We start from the raw sequence: 16,014 nt of genomic DNA, 5'->3' as shown, positions 1-16,014 counted from the left end.
AAATACATACACATATACACGCATATATGATGTAAACATCTAAGCGCGGGAGATTTGAAAAGCGTTTGAAATGACGTCATCGAATGATTTAGTCGATATACACGTTGTACTGGGATAATGAGATTCTCGAATGAAATCGAAAGTTTTTCGATAACTCCTCGACGATCGTAGAATTGTGAAAGTATTAATATCGATCCCGCCTACGAATCAACGTCAATCACAACGATCCTCCATTCATGACGGGAGAGGAGAACGTAGTAGCTGTTTTTTTTTCGCGTGCCGCAAATCGAATTGCCTTATGTCAGGGGAAAGCCAAGGTAGGTGAGGGATAATGACTCGCAGGTGTTTCTTACGAAAGAGCGAGCTCGATTGAAAGCCAACCGCTGCTGTTATACCTAGGTACATATGTATTATGTGCATATAATAAATTATACGTACACGCGTCGCTAATGTCTCGCGAAACTTTCGACGAATTAAAGAACGCCTTCTCATAGAATCTATGCTTCATCGTCCGGGAACGAGAGCCAACTTTCATTTATGAAAAAAGAACTATTATAATTACGACGCGTCGCGTCGAATTAAAAAAACAGAAAAACTTCTTGAAGAAACTTTCGTACATGTTCGTACATAATTAATCATTAATGATAGAATTTTTCAAACGCGTATGTACATATATATATATATATATATATATATAATATTGAATACGAAATCGCACGACATTCGTCGATCATAAATTCTTCGCGATATTCATTCTCCGTTCGACCGAAGAGAGAGAGAGAGAGAGAGAGAGAGAGAGAGAGAGGGAGAGGGGCGGGGAGAGAAAGAGTGAATCGGCACGTGATAAAAGCCAACAATGACGAACGGCGCATCGCATGTTATCGGAAGGTGTACGTCTAATGTCCGTTTTACGTAAGAAGGAAAGATGTTTCTCTTTCGTATACCTTTCAGGGAACGTCCGCTTTGGATTCGCGATAAAATGTATCTCGAAGCGCGATAGCGGTAAGATTTTCTATCGTGAATCCCACCGAATGCCGAAGCGTATACACCGAAGCTTGGTGTCCGTTATACGTGCGACTGAAATGCTTTCCAAGATTTACGATCGACGGGAGAACTCCTTCCTTCGAGAGGGCATTCGTCGTGACGCAATTACGCTCGGGCGTAAAGATATCTCAAGGAATAGGAACGGCGATTCTACTTTTCCGACGAAAGGAACTTGATCGATTCGTAGATCGAGCTAGATCATTAAATTTTCTATTTCGATTTGTTCGAAATAGCTTGCGCTTTGATATCATCTACTTCGATATTAGATAGGATTAATTTTGAATCGGATGATAGAAATAATTGAATAAAGATTACGAGCGTTAGGAATAGCGCTCGGAAAAATGCATCGATTTCACGTAGGACAATGGGTTAGACTTTCTCTTCTCGGGAAGAGAATCATTGTCGGTTTCGTAATCGACGCAAGAGAATCTCCGTTTCCGTTGGTTCCCGCGAAAGGATTCCTGGAGGATCATCGCCTTCCTCCTTCCTTTTCAAGTGTCTAATCGAGCCTAAAGGCGAAGCAACACGAGTTTCGCCGCAGGCATAGGTCGACCTAAATCCCGAGGGCGACGACGATTGGCCGAGCGACCGTTTGACCTCGAACGACTATCCGCTTCGAAACTGCACCGGAGAAGTTTGCAAGCAACGTACCGATTAACTAGTTCACAAGTGCAGAGAAAGAAGAAACCGAAAATGCTAAAAAGAAAATAAAATAAAATTTCGATGTCGAAAAGAAACGAATATAGGATGATCTCTTGGAAAATTGTCCTGACACTGCAAAAAAATGGTAACTACTCGCATTGCTATTATTGATGCATTTAATGAGAATTCGTTTTACGTTGGAAAAGAAACGGTTGGTTCGGTTCGTATCGAACAAATAGATGAGAATCACGCCATTTATTCACGGTATACGATTACTACCCACTGGCGACTACTTCCTCCGTTAGTCTCATTTCGCACGAACTATTTCGTCCATTGTTCACAAAGTGAATTCAGTCACGATGACACGAAACTATTGCGACGACTCATTCCAATTACACCGTATCGATATAATATGTCTGTTAGTATCGACTTTGTATGTTCTCCGGCTAATTTCTGTCTATGAAGAAAAATCAAAGAATTTGCGCACTTTAATAAAGAAAAAATAAGAAAGATTATTGGTTCGTTGGTAGAACTTTACGTTACTCGATCGTTAAATCTAGAAAGATTTCTTTTTTAAGCCAATAAACGTCGATTCTCATCGATCGAAAAGTAAAAAGATATTAGCTCGAATTTAATGCGCTTATCGACTTTAAAGCGTCGTCGCGTCGCGTTCCCTGACGAAAAAAAAAAAAAGAAAAATAATAAAAATAGAAAGAAACGTTCCGCCTCTGCCGTTGTCGTGGACTTCGTTCTCATTGCTGTAGCGTTCCTAAGCCTTATTATTTCCAGTTAGCGTGGCAACACTTTCGATGAGCGCATCGTTCAACGCCGATCGATCGGCCTGTTACGGTCTTCCAAGCCGAGCCAACGTTAAGATAATTGACTCGTAAAGTCGAAGAAATGCCTTTCGAGATTGTCACTTTACTCTTCTCTTATCTTCTTCGTATTCTCTCTCTCTCTCTCTCTCTCCCTATTTTCTATTTGGCTTAGCGTCGTTTTTCCGACTGGACTAGATCCGGACAAGATCGATGAAAATTACTCCAAGAGTAAATACGTTTGAATGCATGAGAGCACAAATTACATCTCACCTTCCAACATCGAATAATAATCGAAAGGATAATTGCACCAGGCGTGAACGCGTCTGCCGAGAAATCCAAGAGGATTTCGTAACGACGATGATGCGGATATTTCTAGATTAAAGGCAAGGCGTCAAGAGAGAGAGAGAGAGAGAGATAAAGAGATATCGATCGATCTATTGATCCGATTAACCGCATCGGAAAAAGCGCATCTTCTTCTTCGAAGCGCTCTTCTAGATTAATTAGTCCCGTCCCTTATAAGGATACCTACTCGTCATAGGCGAGATCGATGAAAGATTCATGCGAATGCAAGTAGGTACCGTTTCTTGAGAAACGAGTGGAAAATCCGGAAAAAAGAAAAGAGATAAGGGACAAGCGTAAACACCGAGCCGAGGTTAAAGAGACGACTCGATGTCGATCGAACGGTCGCGACCTAGTTTCCAGGTTCGATTATATAGCCTCTTCCCCACCTTCGTACTACCAGGAATCGGTACTATGGAATTTTCAACTCGTAAAAACACACACGCGCACAAGCTTCCATGGAATGTGTCCCTCGACACAATGGCCAACTTTGATGCCTCGTTGAGATTATTCTCGCGCGCGAATATTTCCTTTCTTTCTAAAGAAAAATGTTAACTTCGACTTAATATCGAGAATTAGTAATTATCGACAAAGAGAGAGAGAGAGAGAATATGAGCTCGCGTGATTCTATTGTCCTCGAAACAGTCGCATCCGAGATAGGACGATGAAATGTGAGATAGACGGATGCGTCAAAGATTCTTCATCGTGGAAAATGTTCTCTCCCGGAGAGAATTATTTCTGCAAGAACAATTTCCAATCCTTCTTAATAACCAATGTCGATTTCGCTCGGGTTTCTATTCTATTACTTCTAATAATTTTAATACGATTTAACTTTTACGACTATTCTTTATCTTGCATAAGTATCCGTAAAAGTAGAGTTTCGTCATATCATTGATCCTTCCGCAAATAAGCATGGTGCATAGACTCGATCACTTTTTACGATAGACCGAGTTGTAAAACTTTGCGAACGATATTATATAGTTCCAGGCTATATCCTTTGAAAGAGCTAAGAAATCGATCGTGGTCTAAATTCGTCTCACCTTGGTGGATATCGAGTTATCGGCACATTTTCGACTTTAGGTAGTCTAATTATTATTGAAACTTTTAAATTATCGCTTGCTGAGTAAGATGAAATCGACGAATAATAGTTTTTCCTCGTTAAAAATAGCTTCATTTTAAAAACAAATTGCGGGAGAAAAATTTAAAAATTTTCGATATCCTTCGAAAGGATATGCCGGATCGTAAATAGAGATAAGTGCGTGGACGTTCTACGTTCTCGATGAAAGGAAGGCACAGACGCACGATCTCTCACGTAAAGTATAAACAACTTACGTAAGTCCGATATGATTATGCGATTGATTATCATCGAATAATAGAAAGCGTAAAAGACAACGACCGAAAAGTTGTTTGTTACTTACCTCTTAAAAAACATACGTATACGTTCAATGGAGAACGACATAACATGATGAATGAAACATAATTTCTACTCTATTGTTTATTTGATACATTTACTATCGGACGTTAATTGTATTCAATAAGAAAGAATTTAATGATATGTAGATTTACATGACCGTAAATTATTAGCTCTTCTACGCGCGTTTAAATTTATTCGAATACAAAAGAAGGGAACTTGCGATTCGAGTATGACACCAAGATCGTAGAGCGAATAGGTACGTTTAGGGTAGAGAGAATAAACGATGTCGTCCTTATCTCGAATGGTTTGTTCGATATCGTTTATCGAAAGGGGTAGATTGTAAGCAATAAGTCTCACGGGAGAACGATCGCGTTCCCTCCTCTTTCTCTTCCTCCTCTTCTCTCTTTTGCACTCCTCGGTTGTTTCCTACGTGAACGACTAAATAAACAGAGTGATATACGCGGGAGGGTGGAAGCCTTTCGAGAGACCGAGCGTGTTACTAAATTTGGAACAAGGCTCATACCCAACGGCGTACGTTCCCGTGCACGGGGTGGTGCGACGAGTGTGTGCAAGCGGAGCGACCTAAATACGAAGGGAACGACGAGCGTGGACGATGCCGGGTCACTTCCATGAAGCGGCAGGACCGAAATAGTTCTTCTTTGTTCGCGTGATCGCCGCTTCTGCGAACGTTCTTCCATGTATCGCGAGAAAGTCAGCAGCTTCCTCTCGTTAACGATTCTTCCAACGAGAATGAAAGAGCTGCTGATATCTATCTGAGACGGTCCGTTGATTCTTTGTTCGTACGATTGATTTATCGTTGGTAACCAAACACGCGTAAACTTGACTCGCCCAATAGCTTCCTTCGCTTTTCTATTCATCATTTTTTACCTCATTTCTTTCTTCCGTTATAACAATATTCTGCAACATTTAACAAGTGCAACGATATTATGATTTCTATGCTTCTACGAATTCATTGTCATTGTCTCACGATCTTATAATTTGCAAGTATTGTATCGTACTCGAACGCTAACCATCGAATACCAATAGTTTATTGCATGTCTCTGATGTTTTAGCCCTTTCTCGCGTCCTTGACCGAGAGAAACAGCTATGAATGGACGGAGAAAAAGTTGGAGAATGCGGACCCATTGAAACGCATCGTTATAATCAGATGCACATCTCGCAGGATTGCAACATGTTACAAGTGAATATATATATATATATATATATATATATATATATATATATATATACATGTATATGAGCACGCACACACACGTGCGTAAGTAGGCTCTCGGACCTTGTCCGTCGTCGCAATTCGCTACGAGAGGAACGCATTGTTTCCAAGACAGTGTCCCCTTCTTCCAATATGCAGCTCGTAATCGTAAATCAAACGCCTATGCTCGCTCTTCTAGCGTAACCTGTTTGAGATTGGGTAACGAAAGTTTCTGCGATTGAATCACTGTCACGTCTGCCGAGCACTTAACCCTGGAGCAATGACGCATGAATGAAAATCGCAAAGACTAGAACGTTTAAGCTTGCACTCTCTACAATTTATATATCGATACAGATTTAGAACGACGATACTCTTATATAGCTATAATTGACGACGCTGATGAAATTGACATCCAAGTCGACGTACGAGTTATTCCGCAAGTTTTAAAACAAAATTATAGCAAGTTCTCGTGTCGCACGAATGTTTTAATTATCTAAATGCAAATCCAAGAATCGTCGAGTCCGAGTACCATATATCGACCTTTCGAACGAAATAGAACGTATTTACCGAGATGACTCATCGTAAAATTGAACGGATTTGAGCCGAGTTTACGTAGCAATCGTATAGCCACGACCGATAGCGAAGAAATCGTGCTAGCAACGTAAACTCGAGATTAAATCGAATCTAGGCTTTGCAAAGTAAGGAGAGCGCGTCCTACGTTATTTCTCAGCACCGTACTTAAATAAAAAAAGAATGAATCTTTCGACGACCAAGACGGCGACATTCGTGGTGGAACCACATAGCTTTCTTCGACCGCTCGGTCACGTGTTCCAAGGTGAAATCGCGACGAACAGCCGGCGAACCCGTTTTCTCTACATACACGCGCCTACGTGTTTACGTTGCCTTTAACATATGCGAAGAAACACGCAAATGACGAATCTTTGGCAAAACAAGCGAACGAGCCTGGAATATAGTAACAATGACGATGACAACACATCCGGTTCTTTTTCCTGGCGAGAGAGAGAGAGAGAGAGAGAGAGAGAGAGAGAGAGAGAACGAATCCATTCGTCTTCCACGCTTCTTTCTTTCTTAAAAAATACGAACCTACCGCGAGCGAGCGTCGCGCCACTTGCGATTGTGCATTCGTTCGTTTTAACGTGAAATTTAACGATTTTCAAAGAAACCATCGGAATTAGAGTCGTGACATTTGTAAATATGTATTTGCCATTAAAAATTAATGAATGATATCCATTACCATTAATTTTCATAATTCGAGATTCTAATCGTGAATATAATAAAATTCTATATCCCATAACATTGTTATATTTTTATCCGTGGATACATCGTAGGCATGCTGGAAACGATGGCTCGAGATCGTATCGAAGCGTCCTCGTCTCGACGAGGCTAAACGATCGCGAGTCAAAGCTCAACGAGCGCGCATCAATTTCGAATAAATTTGTCGCTAGGGAAACAAAGGAAGGACCATGAAAACTCGACGAGTTGACTCTTCGTACTAGATATTATATCGCGTACATATAAAATATTTATATGCAAGAAGATCTGGTTGCGTACCAGCAGAATTACACGGTCCGCTCGTGCTACTAGCAGCGACGAAGAGCGTGGACACGCGCGAGCAACCACATTAGGCGTGTGCTGCGTTAGCACGTGGCTCGTTCCGTTGGCAGTTGAATTACGTAAGCTCTCTGAGCCAGCTGAGGACAATGTCAAGGCTGAAAATCGCACTGCCGTGCACTGTTTCCGTCTCTTTCTCTTACGTGCACCCTTTCGTTTATCGATCTCTCTTCGACGATAAAGCGAGCGGGGGGATACGTTAGGCTTCGTTTCTTCGTTCCGATAACGCGAGAAACACAAAGATGCTGGTTAAATGATTTCAAGGACGAAACTAGCACGACTACTCGTTGTTTCACCGTTCGTGCCAAGAACCCCTTTCTAGATCCGATAGGCACGTATTCGAAGCTACTTTTTTACGATTTCTTTGATATATATATAAGCATTTTATATATATATATATATATATAGGTAGATACGTCATTACTTCTGGCTCGTAGACGCGTTAAAGAGATTTTCTTACTAATAGTCTCGACAACGACGCTGACGCTATGACACGATCTCAAAGACCGGACGTAGGCTGATTTTCGCAGGATTCTAGGTGTCGCCGTTGGCACGGAGTACCGTTAGATGTAATTGCGTAAACGCGGAGGCTTCCCATGTACGCCTACGTTGACGTGCCCGAAGATAACACGCGAACGTAAGTAGCTCGGCTGTAAGACGATTTCTAAGGTCTCCTCGATTCCATCGTAAACTCGAAAGCTACTTTACGAGAGAAAAGGAAAATCTTGCTCTTTAATCTCCATCTGTTTCGCTTTTCTTACGACTTTGAAAAACAAAACAAAACAAAACAAAAGAAAAAAGAAAAGAAAAAAAGAAAAAGAAAAGAGGAAAGATAAAAAAGGTTGAAATTTCTCGATCGTTCGTTGTTAGTTGGGAAACTAACGACGTACTACCTGCGTATACATGTGTTTAATATCGTTATTTTGTTACATCAACGAGTTCAGGATACGTGCACGTGACAAACCTGTTTGCACGCGTCAGGAAAGTTCTCGAATATAATTGTAAGCTGATGTTCGTGTCACGAGAAATATGCGAATCATATATCGTCGAACTACATATTATCACGAAATTTAAAATTTATGTCGCTCGTCGAAAGCAAAACGTTCGTATCGAGGGTAAACACGATTCTCTTTTTCCTTTCATCTCCATCCATCTCTTTCGCTTTTCTATTCCTTTAGCAGGCCTGCAGCTGTCGCGATCTTATCGGTGTTATTTTTAATGACATCACTCCTCCACGATCGAAGACCGAGAGAACGTATCCTTGAGCTCACACAACGAGTGTAAGAGTAAAGAGAGCGTTCTTGTTTTCTTCCATGGTGCCACTGTGTCTGCTAGAAACGTTCTTATCTATCGGTGATTAGCGTTCGCAAAAAAAGAAAAAGAAAATCCGCCATTCGACGTAAGCTTTGATCGTACGAGTCCACGTCGAGACGATCGACGTTTGTAAGAAATCTCGAAGGTCAAATTGATATCGGTGAGACGCGAAATCTGAGATCGAGATTGGTCAGGCTTCTTAATGCGTTCCATTGTTCGAATCGATCTTATATAATTCCGCATTCATCTAATATTTTTTCCCAATATTATTCTAAATAAAATATATGTATATATATATATATATATATATGTGTGTGTGTGTGTGTGTGTGTGTATAGTAAGGATTAACATTCGTACTCTTTTATTAATGTTAAGACATGAATTGAACAAAGTTTGCAAAACACCGTTGACTCTTGTAACGCGGTAAGCGCGTTAAATGCAACGATAAAAGACAAAGAATCTATGTTTGCACACGCTTTACGCGTATGTATTTTCCTTTAATATCTTTTCCATCGCATATTTGTAGGAGGAACAAAGCGTGCTCTTGTTTACGCTCGAGTAAATATCCACCTGCGAGAGGCGAGATTGCTATTTCGAATGGCGGATATTTCCGTCGTAAAGCGTGCTACTCCGAACGAAAGGAGACTATTTTCGTTAGGAGAAATTTATCGTTGTGGCCGCGACGAAAGTGTATATCTATTTCGAAATATTTGCAGATAGATTCGAAGAGGCGAATCGAACCGACGATATCACGAATGTGCCTTTCTCTTCGTCCTTATCGTTCTTCAAAGTATACAACTAACACAGAACGATTCTTAACAGTTGCTTTCAATAAACGTAGCGATAAGAATTGCAATCCGTACTATTACAAGTCGGTTCCTCTTCGCGTGCGTGCTCGTCTCTATTCGCAGTTACGTAAATTCAATCTCCGGCTTTTCGCGCGTGCGCGGAAAAGGCAAAAGGTGACTGTGTGTGTTTGTGTGTGCGCGCGTATAAGAGATAGGTGGTAATACAAGCAAAGCCCATTTTACGAAAGGAATTCGTCTCTTTTTTATATGCCGAAAGCAAAATACATATGATCCGATATATGTACCTACGTATAATATTTTTCTTTTGGTCTTCTGGATTTCACGAGATCGCAAAAGATACTCCGTCGTTGTAAATAGAACAAAAAAGAAAAGAAACTTATTTGCACGAGGACGCGTCTTAAACATTGACGTAAGTAGAGAAGAGAAAGAGCATTATATGATCCTACGTAGTACTTTTACGATGTGAAATCATCTTTGTAGGTGCAAATGTGAGATAATTTATGAACGAAAACCGAACGATCGTAATCGATTCTCGCAGGACGTTTCCGCGTTTCGCGGCGCAAGAAAATGGAGGAATTCGTCCTAGTCGTATCGCAATCGTCGAAAGCGTCGAAGAAAATGGTCGACACTTTGTTCGTCGATGCGTATGCGCGTGGTATATATCTCTATGTATAGTATTTATGCACGTAGACGGGTTTGCGAGTATGTAGGAAATACGCTGCCGAGAGTTACGTAAACTCTCGATACTTGGAGCGCGCGAAGAAGCGAGCAGTTCTACCAGCTGACTGACTCGTTCTCTTTGCCTCGAGGCCACTTTCCAGACGAGTCTGAGGAAGGTAACCGATTCTTACCTGGCAATACGTCGATGATATAATCGATTTCGCGTACGTACTTATCGATCGCAATGATCTAATTAACACCCGAGTTCTTTCCGTTTGTATGATAAAAATGAAGAAAAAACAAGGAAAAAAAAGAAAGAAAAAAACAAAGAAAAGAAGAAGAGGAATAGGACAGAGCGAGTTTGAAAAAAAGAAAAAAAATATTAATAGCTAATAATATCTGAGATTATCATAAAGGAGTAGCGAAAAATCCTATCACGTTGATCGATCCTGAAACTTTCTCTTCTTTTTTAGAGAAAGACTCTAAAGACTCTAAGACCTCTCAAGACGGTCGCTTGAAAGGAAAACTTTTAAAAGAATCGAAGAGGATCAGTTTATTGGGAGTAGGTACCTACTCGTTCGATTCTCTCGCGGGTCGATCATCCCGGACGAAAATAAACGAACGCCTCGAATCTTTGCCAACTGTACCCTCAAGAGATTAAGGCCGTTGTCTCCTACACGAGAAACATTCTAACAGCTGTAATTCGGCTGGTCGAGTGGACGAAGAGGAGAAAGATTTGTGGAAATACACCGGACGTCCCGGCGTCGTCGTCGAATTCGATATCTGCAATAATCTATATAATAAGCTCTATATACGCAAAGATTTATATGCATAACTACATAAATCAGAATCATCGATATCGCAGACCCAGTTAGACTCTCTAGGATAAATCGTTCAACGTTATAGATCGTATCAGAGATTTCCTTTTGTACAAAGACGTCCTGAAAAACGGACAGAAATAGTAATCTACCCGAATGCACCGCACTCGATTTAATTGACTGTCATCGAACAAGCTTTTCCTTGTGTACGGTGTAAAAGAAGCTCGTAGATTCGTAGATAGGAGCAATCAGAGCGAGAAAGAACATCGGAAAAACAACTTATCTTAGCATCTTTCCAATTAGTACGAATTAGTCACGCTAAATACAGAGATTTCGATCTAACAACGGAGTATCATGAAATTTTCAATACAAAAGAGGAAAATCTCTCCTTATGTAAAACCATTTTTCTCTGTCATTTCTCATGCGATCCTACCAAAAAATCTATCAGGAACGATCGAGGCGTGCATTCGCAAACCATTTCGAACGTCCCAATGCTCGCTAGTCATGCAACGTAGCTGGAAAATTCCGCTCGCAGCGATGTTTCAAAACTGATTCGCTTGGAGTTACGAAACATGTCGTTTGTTGCAATAACGATTGAAAGATTATACTCGTTGCGAACGATCGGCCAATTCGGAAATTTTCTTCATCGTTCTAAGTATTCTCTTATAAAAAGTAAGAGAAAAATACCTCTGGGCTAAACGAAGAAGAAAATTATCATTGTCTGGCTGTGATATGTCGAGGTATAAGAGTAAATTTGTTAAATTTTGCAGAAAATAAAAAATGAAAAGGATAAATGAGAGTAAAGAGAAAGAAACTAATAGCCTTCGCATTCGAAGCACATACGTGATTTATGCCCGAAAGAAAGGCAGACAATAGGAAAATATTATTCTGGCGAGTTAGAACGAGGGAATCGATTGTAGTAGGTCGAAGCAGGCGATTTCATGATTATGCGCTAAAAAACAAAATCGTGTAATTACACGCGTCAACGTCGTACGAACACGCTTCTCTCTCTCTCTCTCTCTCTCTCTCTCTCTCTCTATGTCTACAATCATCCTCCTACTTTGGAAGGTACGCTTGCGACAAAAGATATCGGCTAATGTCGCTCGGGTCTATCTTTGGTCTCGTTATCGAGCACTCTTAATATAGTCACTATCATTTATTATAAAGTGGAACAGATCCAAGTAGCGTATTCATAAAAATATTAACTCGTGTACAAGGGAAAACGTTCAGGAAGAAGGAGAACAAACTTGATAAACATGATCGATTAAAAAATATTTCTTACTGATCGTCTATCGACGAACAGAAAAAGCTGAGCCGATCCCATTTATGATAAATTTTTAAATGCGAACGAAAGGAACGTTAGATACAAGTAACTTCAATTACGTTTACACACTTTGCCCTGTATATGGGTACGTATACGGATATGAACACAGAGTCTAATTTAATAGCACAGAGGTGCGCGGCTTCGTTGGTTTCGATCTGTACGCTTACTTTCTCCAAGCCGATAAGAAATACGAATGTGTTCGTCCATCGAGTTCGAACATCGTGCTAGTTACCCTAAGATGTTTTCCATCCTATGCCGAGATAGGTGAAATATCAAAGATACTTAATCGCGAGGAACGCGTGCTCTCTCGAGATCCGTGCCAATTTCCGGTCATTGGACAAGAAGCACGAATCCCTCGATGTTATGTATATAAACGCTATTCGATATTAGAAAGTGATCGGGTCTTTTCCGGACGCGAGTTAACTACTCGTTGGCTGGCCCGGGAGCGCAGCCGGGCGTGCCGAGAACCAAGCCGAGCCGAGCCGATCGATAATCCGCAAGGAAGAGGATGGGGCTCGGAGCGTGAGCGTGCATACTACTATCTTTTTTCTGCTCGTTAGTTAGAATGCCCGAAGAGAGTCGGGGGTGGACCTTGTCGATAGCGGCTTTAAACGCGACAATGGATAAACATTTATACAAGAATATTCACGTTGTACCGATTATTCTTGTCGTTCTCACGTATCCTATCTTGAAATTTATCGAAACGATAAAATGAAATAAAATGGCAGAGATAATAGGACTAATGTTTTATAATAGAAAAAATTCGAGACAGGTCCAAGATTTCGTTTATCGAAGGCCGAATGGTATCGCGTGTTACAAGTCGACACAAGGTTTTCTTGTAATAAAAGAAATCGGAAGAGACGGAGCTAAAGAAACGCTCTTGTTTTCGAGAGAGAGAGAGAGAGAGAGAGAGAGATAAAAAGAGTGTCGAAGTTGGCATACCTCCAGATCGTTGTTTCTCTCTGCACACGACAGAGAGAAAGGGAAGGAGAAGTTCGTCCATGATCCGGAAGCAGAGGAGGACGAAGAAAATCGATCGGAATAATAGAAAGAGATTGAGCGGGAGGGAAAGGAGTAGTAGGATTCGCGAAGCTACGAATAGTCGTTTCGACGAGGGTACTCTGGGTCGATGTTCGAGGTCACGAATGAGAAGGAAGGATGGATGGATGGATAGATGGATGGATAGACGAACGGAACGAGTGGATGGATAGGTCGATCGGAGGAAACCCTACCTAGCATCGTCTATTTCCCGTTAACCGCGTGCTTGTAAATCTTCGAGAGACGGCGTGGTAGACCGAGATAAGGAGATGAAGTGACTGAATTATGACGAGAGATAGAATAACAACGATGGAAAGGTTTCGATCGGATGCACGGTTCTAACCTGATTTTTCCAATTCGATATTGCAACGAGGGAACTGAAATTTCACTCGCTCGTAGAGATAATCGATAGCGTTCTTAAGACGGGCGCTTCTATCAATTTCTGCTTCTTCTTACCGTTTGTTCGTCGGCTAATAAAGACTAACGCGTTAACGACTGAACGTTATGTAAGATTCTATTAACTGGATTGAGAGTGTTCAGAGATAACTTGAGAAAAATCAAAGGATAAGGAGGAACGAAAGATAAAATTTAGGACGGTGGGAGACGACGTTATCGAGTGTTTGCGAGCGGTGCGAAAGTCGAGACGAGCAATGGCGCGCGGAATCGGATACGAAATCGCTCGATCGATCCCTCCTCTTCCCGACGATGGCAATGCGATGAAGCGACGGATGGTGTGTGTGTGTGTGTGTGTGTGTGTGTGTGTGAGAGAGAGAGAGAGAGAGAGGGACCAGGAGACGAGGAAATAGAGAAAAAGAGAAAAGGAGAGAAGGAGAAGAGCGGGGCCTTCTTTTATAAACGCAGGCACTCGACGCGCGAGGAATGTGCTTGGCTGGCTCGAATAGGTGTGTAGGTACTACGAAGGCCGCCGCGGCGCTTCGCTCGGCACGATCGTGAAAGTGCATCGTCACAAGGTGCCGGTGCATAATGGCCGTGCAGCTTATTCCACTGTAAGCGCGCATCGATGACTACTGCCGGCCGCGAAAAATACTTTTTATCCGATGTGCCAGCCGCACGTTTCGATACCTTTGACGGGGACCGATGACGTGAAAAACGTCGAGAATTTTCTATTCGCTAAGTAACGATAACGAGCGTCGAACTTACGCAATTGTTATCAAGGATTTTGCTTTAAGATTTGTATGGTAATAAACTTGTCAAATAAAAGGCATCTAATACGGGAAAATAAACGAACGTTAAAAAAGAGCATTTTATTTTTTGACATCTCCTTTGAAATAGGATCGGCTTTTTTATTTGCACCTATGAGAGAGATTATGAAAACATTCTTGTATCGCAACGCGTGATATTTAGAAACGCGAAACGTCGCGCGAGACCACTCGCGTACCGAGCAGAAATATTATTCGATAGTCATTTCTACGCGTGCTATTAAAAGCGTAAACATTCCTACATTCGATCCATCTCGAAAATCCATGTCCAAAGAGCCCGATGGCCTTTAAAAGCGATTCTCCTAATCGAATATTATCAATCATGATCGTTTACGTGGAAGAAATATTTGCCTGTGGAAGATATTAATAAACCATATCGATAATCTAATCTCTTATTTCGGTGGCTCATTCATGAAATAGTTTTCGTTACTATTACACGAGACATCGTCGAATTGCTTCTTAAAAACGGACGATAACCGCCTATCGTTGATGTTTTCGTCATCCACTGACGCGTTTTATTTTTCTCTACGTGCATCATCGTTGCTGACGTTTCTTCTAAAAATTTATTTAGGTCAACGTCCATTCACGATTCTCTCTCGGCGACGCCAAGGTCGAATCTATCTGCAAATACACGTTCTTTCTCTTTTTTACTCGCATTAGCGAGAAAGAGAGAAAGATTTTCAAGTTTTGATCGTTCGCCTCGTTGAAATCTCGAGTCAGCTCAAAAGCCGATCGCGTTTCATTCCTTGGAATTCTCGCACGTTGGTGTCGTGAGATAAGGCCGTTCGGCCGTGATCTTTGAGCGACGGAACGCGATCTTGCATGCGAGGAGGTGAAGGGACAGGGAAGAAAAAAGAAACGGCTCGAGGGGAAAGAAGGGGCGCGGCTGTTGAAGGTAAGTACTTGCGTCCGAAGAAAAGACGGCGTCGTTTCGACGGACATAGATTATTCTCTTTGCGGATGCTCAATAACGAGCGAGCGAGTTGGCTCCTCGTTCGGCCACCCGCCGTTTCCAGGAAGAACGACGGCACGTATCTTCCATTGAGCCTCTTAAGACCTATTCTCAACGCGGATCTATCGAAACGTGACGTAAGATATGAGAGAGAGAGAGAGAGAGAGAGGGTGCCACCGACATTTCTCGATTGATCCCTTCAAGCGAGTTCAATTCTAATTAGACGTTAGAAAATGACGAAATAGACAGCGCAAAGCTTTGTTTTTACGCATTTCCCGGGAAAAAAACAAAGACGGAGAAACGAGGCTCAGCTCGCTGAATCAGCTTTTCTCTTTTGAAAGTACACACACGTCTCTTTTCGAGTTCGTCTTTCGTCTACCGTATCAACAAGGAGTTTCATCCGAGTCCGCAGTTTCGCTGCGATAAACGACTCTCTTCCGTCGTAGGAGAACTACTCCGATTCTGCTGATCTACACCGACTCGTTGTACTTGATTCAATAAATAATTCTTATCCAGTCTAAATATTTGATTAAGTTAAACCGATAACAGACGAGACGATGTCGTGCGAAAGGAGGGGCTAACGCGTATCGCCTTTAACGAATCTTCCGTCTCTCCCCTGGTCGATTCAAAGTCGACGAGATTGGCCGGAAGCGGGAAAGCTTGTCTCGGTATCCGTGTGTGTGCGCATACGTACTTACGTATACAGCTACGTACGTACATGTGACACGACGGCATACGACCCAAGACAAGACAGACGGTTTTAGGTCACGGACTATT

The 16,014-nt window shown here is 41.7% G+C and overlaps 2 protein-coding genes across 4 annotated transcripts in view; one reads left to right on the top strand and one right to left on the bottom strand.

Moving 5' to 3' along the window:
* Positions 1-16,014, top strand: part of LOC124431776 (RIB43A-like with coiled-coils protein 2) — a 35,991-nt gene continuing 19,977 nt past the window's right edge. Inside the window, exons 1-2 of one of the 2 annotated variants that reach the window (XM_046980051.1) lie at positions 1-9,634; positions 9,706-15,180. The gene's annotated coding sequence lies outside the window, so the exon portion shown is untranslated. Of the gene's footprint in view, positions 15,181-16,014 lie in introns of both variants that reach the window. The other variant, XM_046980050.1, reaches the window with a different exon arrangement.
* LOC124431772 overlaps positions 1-16,014 on the bottom strand; it is a 38,865-nt gene that overhangs the window by 8,701 nt on the left and 14,150 nt on the right. The gene's annotated exons all lie outside the window — the stretch shown is intronic.

The sequence above is a fragment of the Vespa crabro genome, chromosome 22 (genome assembly GCF_910589235.1).
Source record: "Vespa crabro chromosome 22, iyVesCrab1.2, whole genome shotgun sequence".
Classification (NCBI taxonomy): Eukaryota; Metazoa; Arthropoda; class Insecta; order Hymenoptera; family Vespidae; genus Vespa; species Vespa crabro.
The sequence above is the reverse complement of the archived record's forward strand: the minus strand, read 5'-3'. Positions and strand labels throughout refer to the sequence as shown.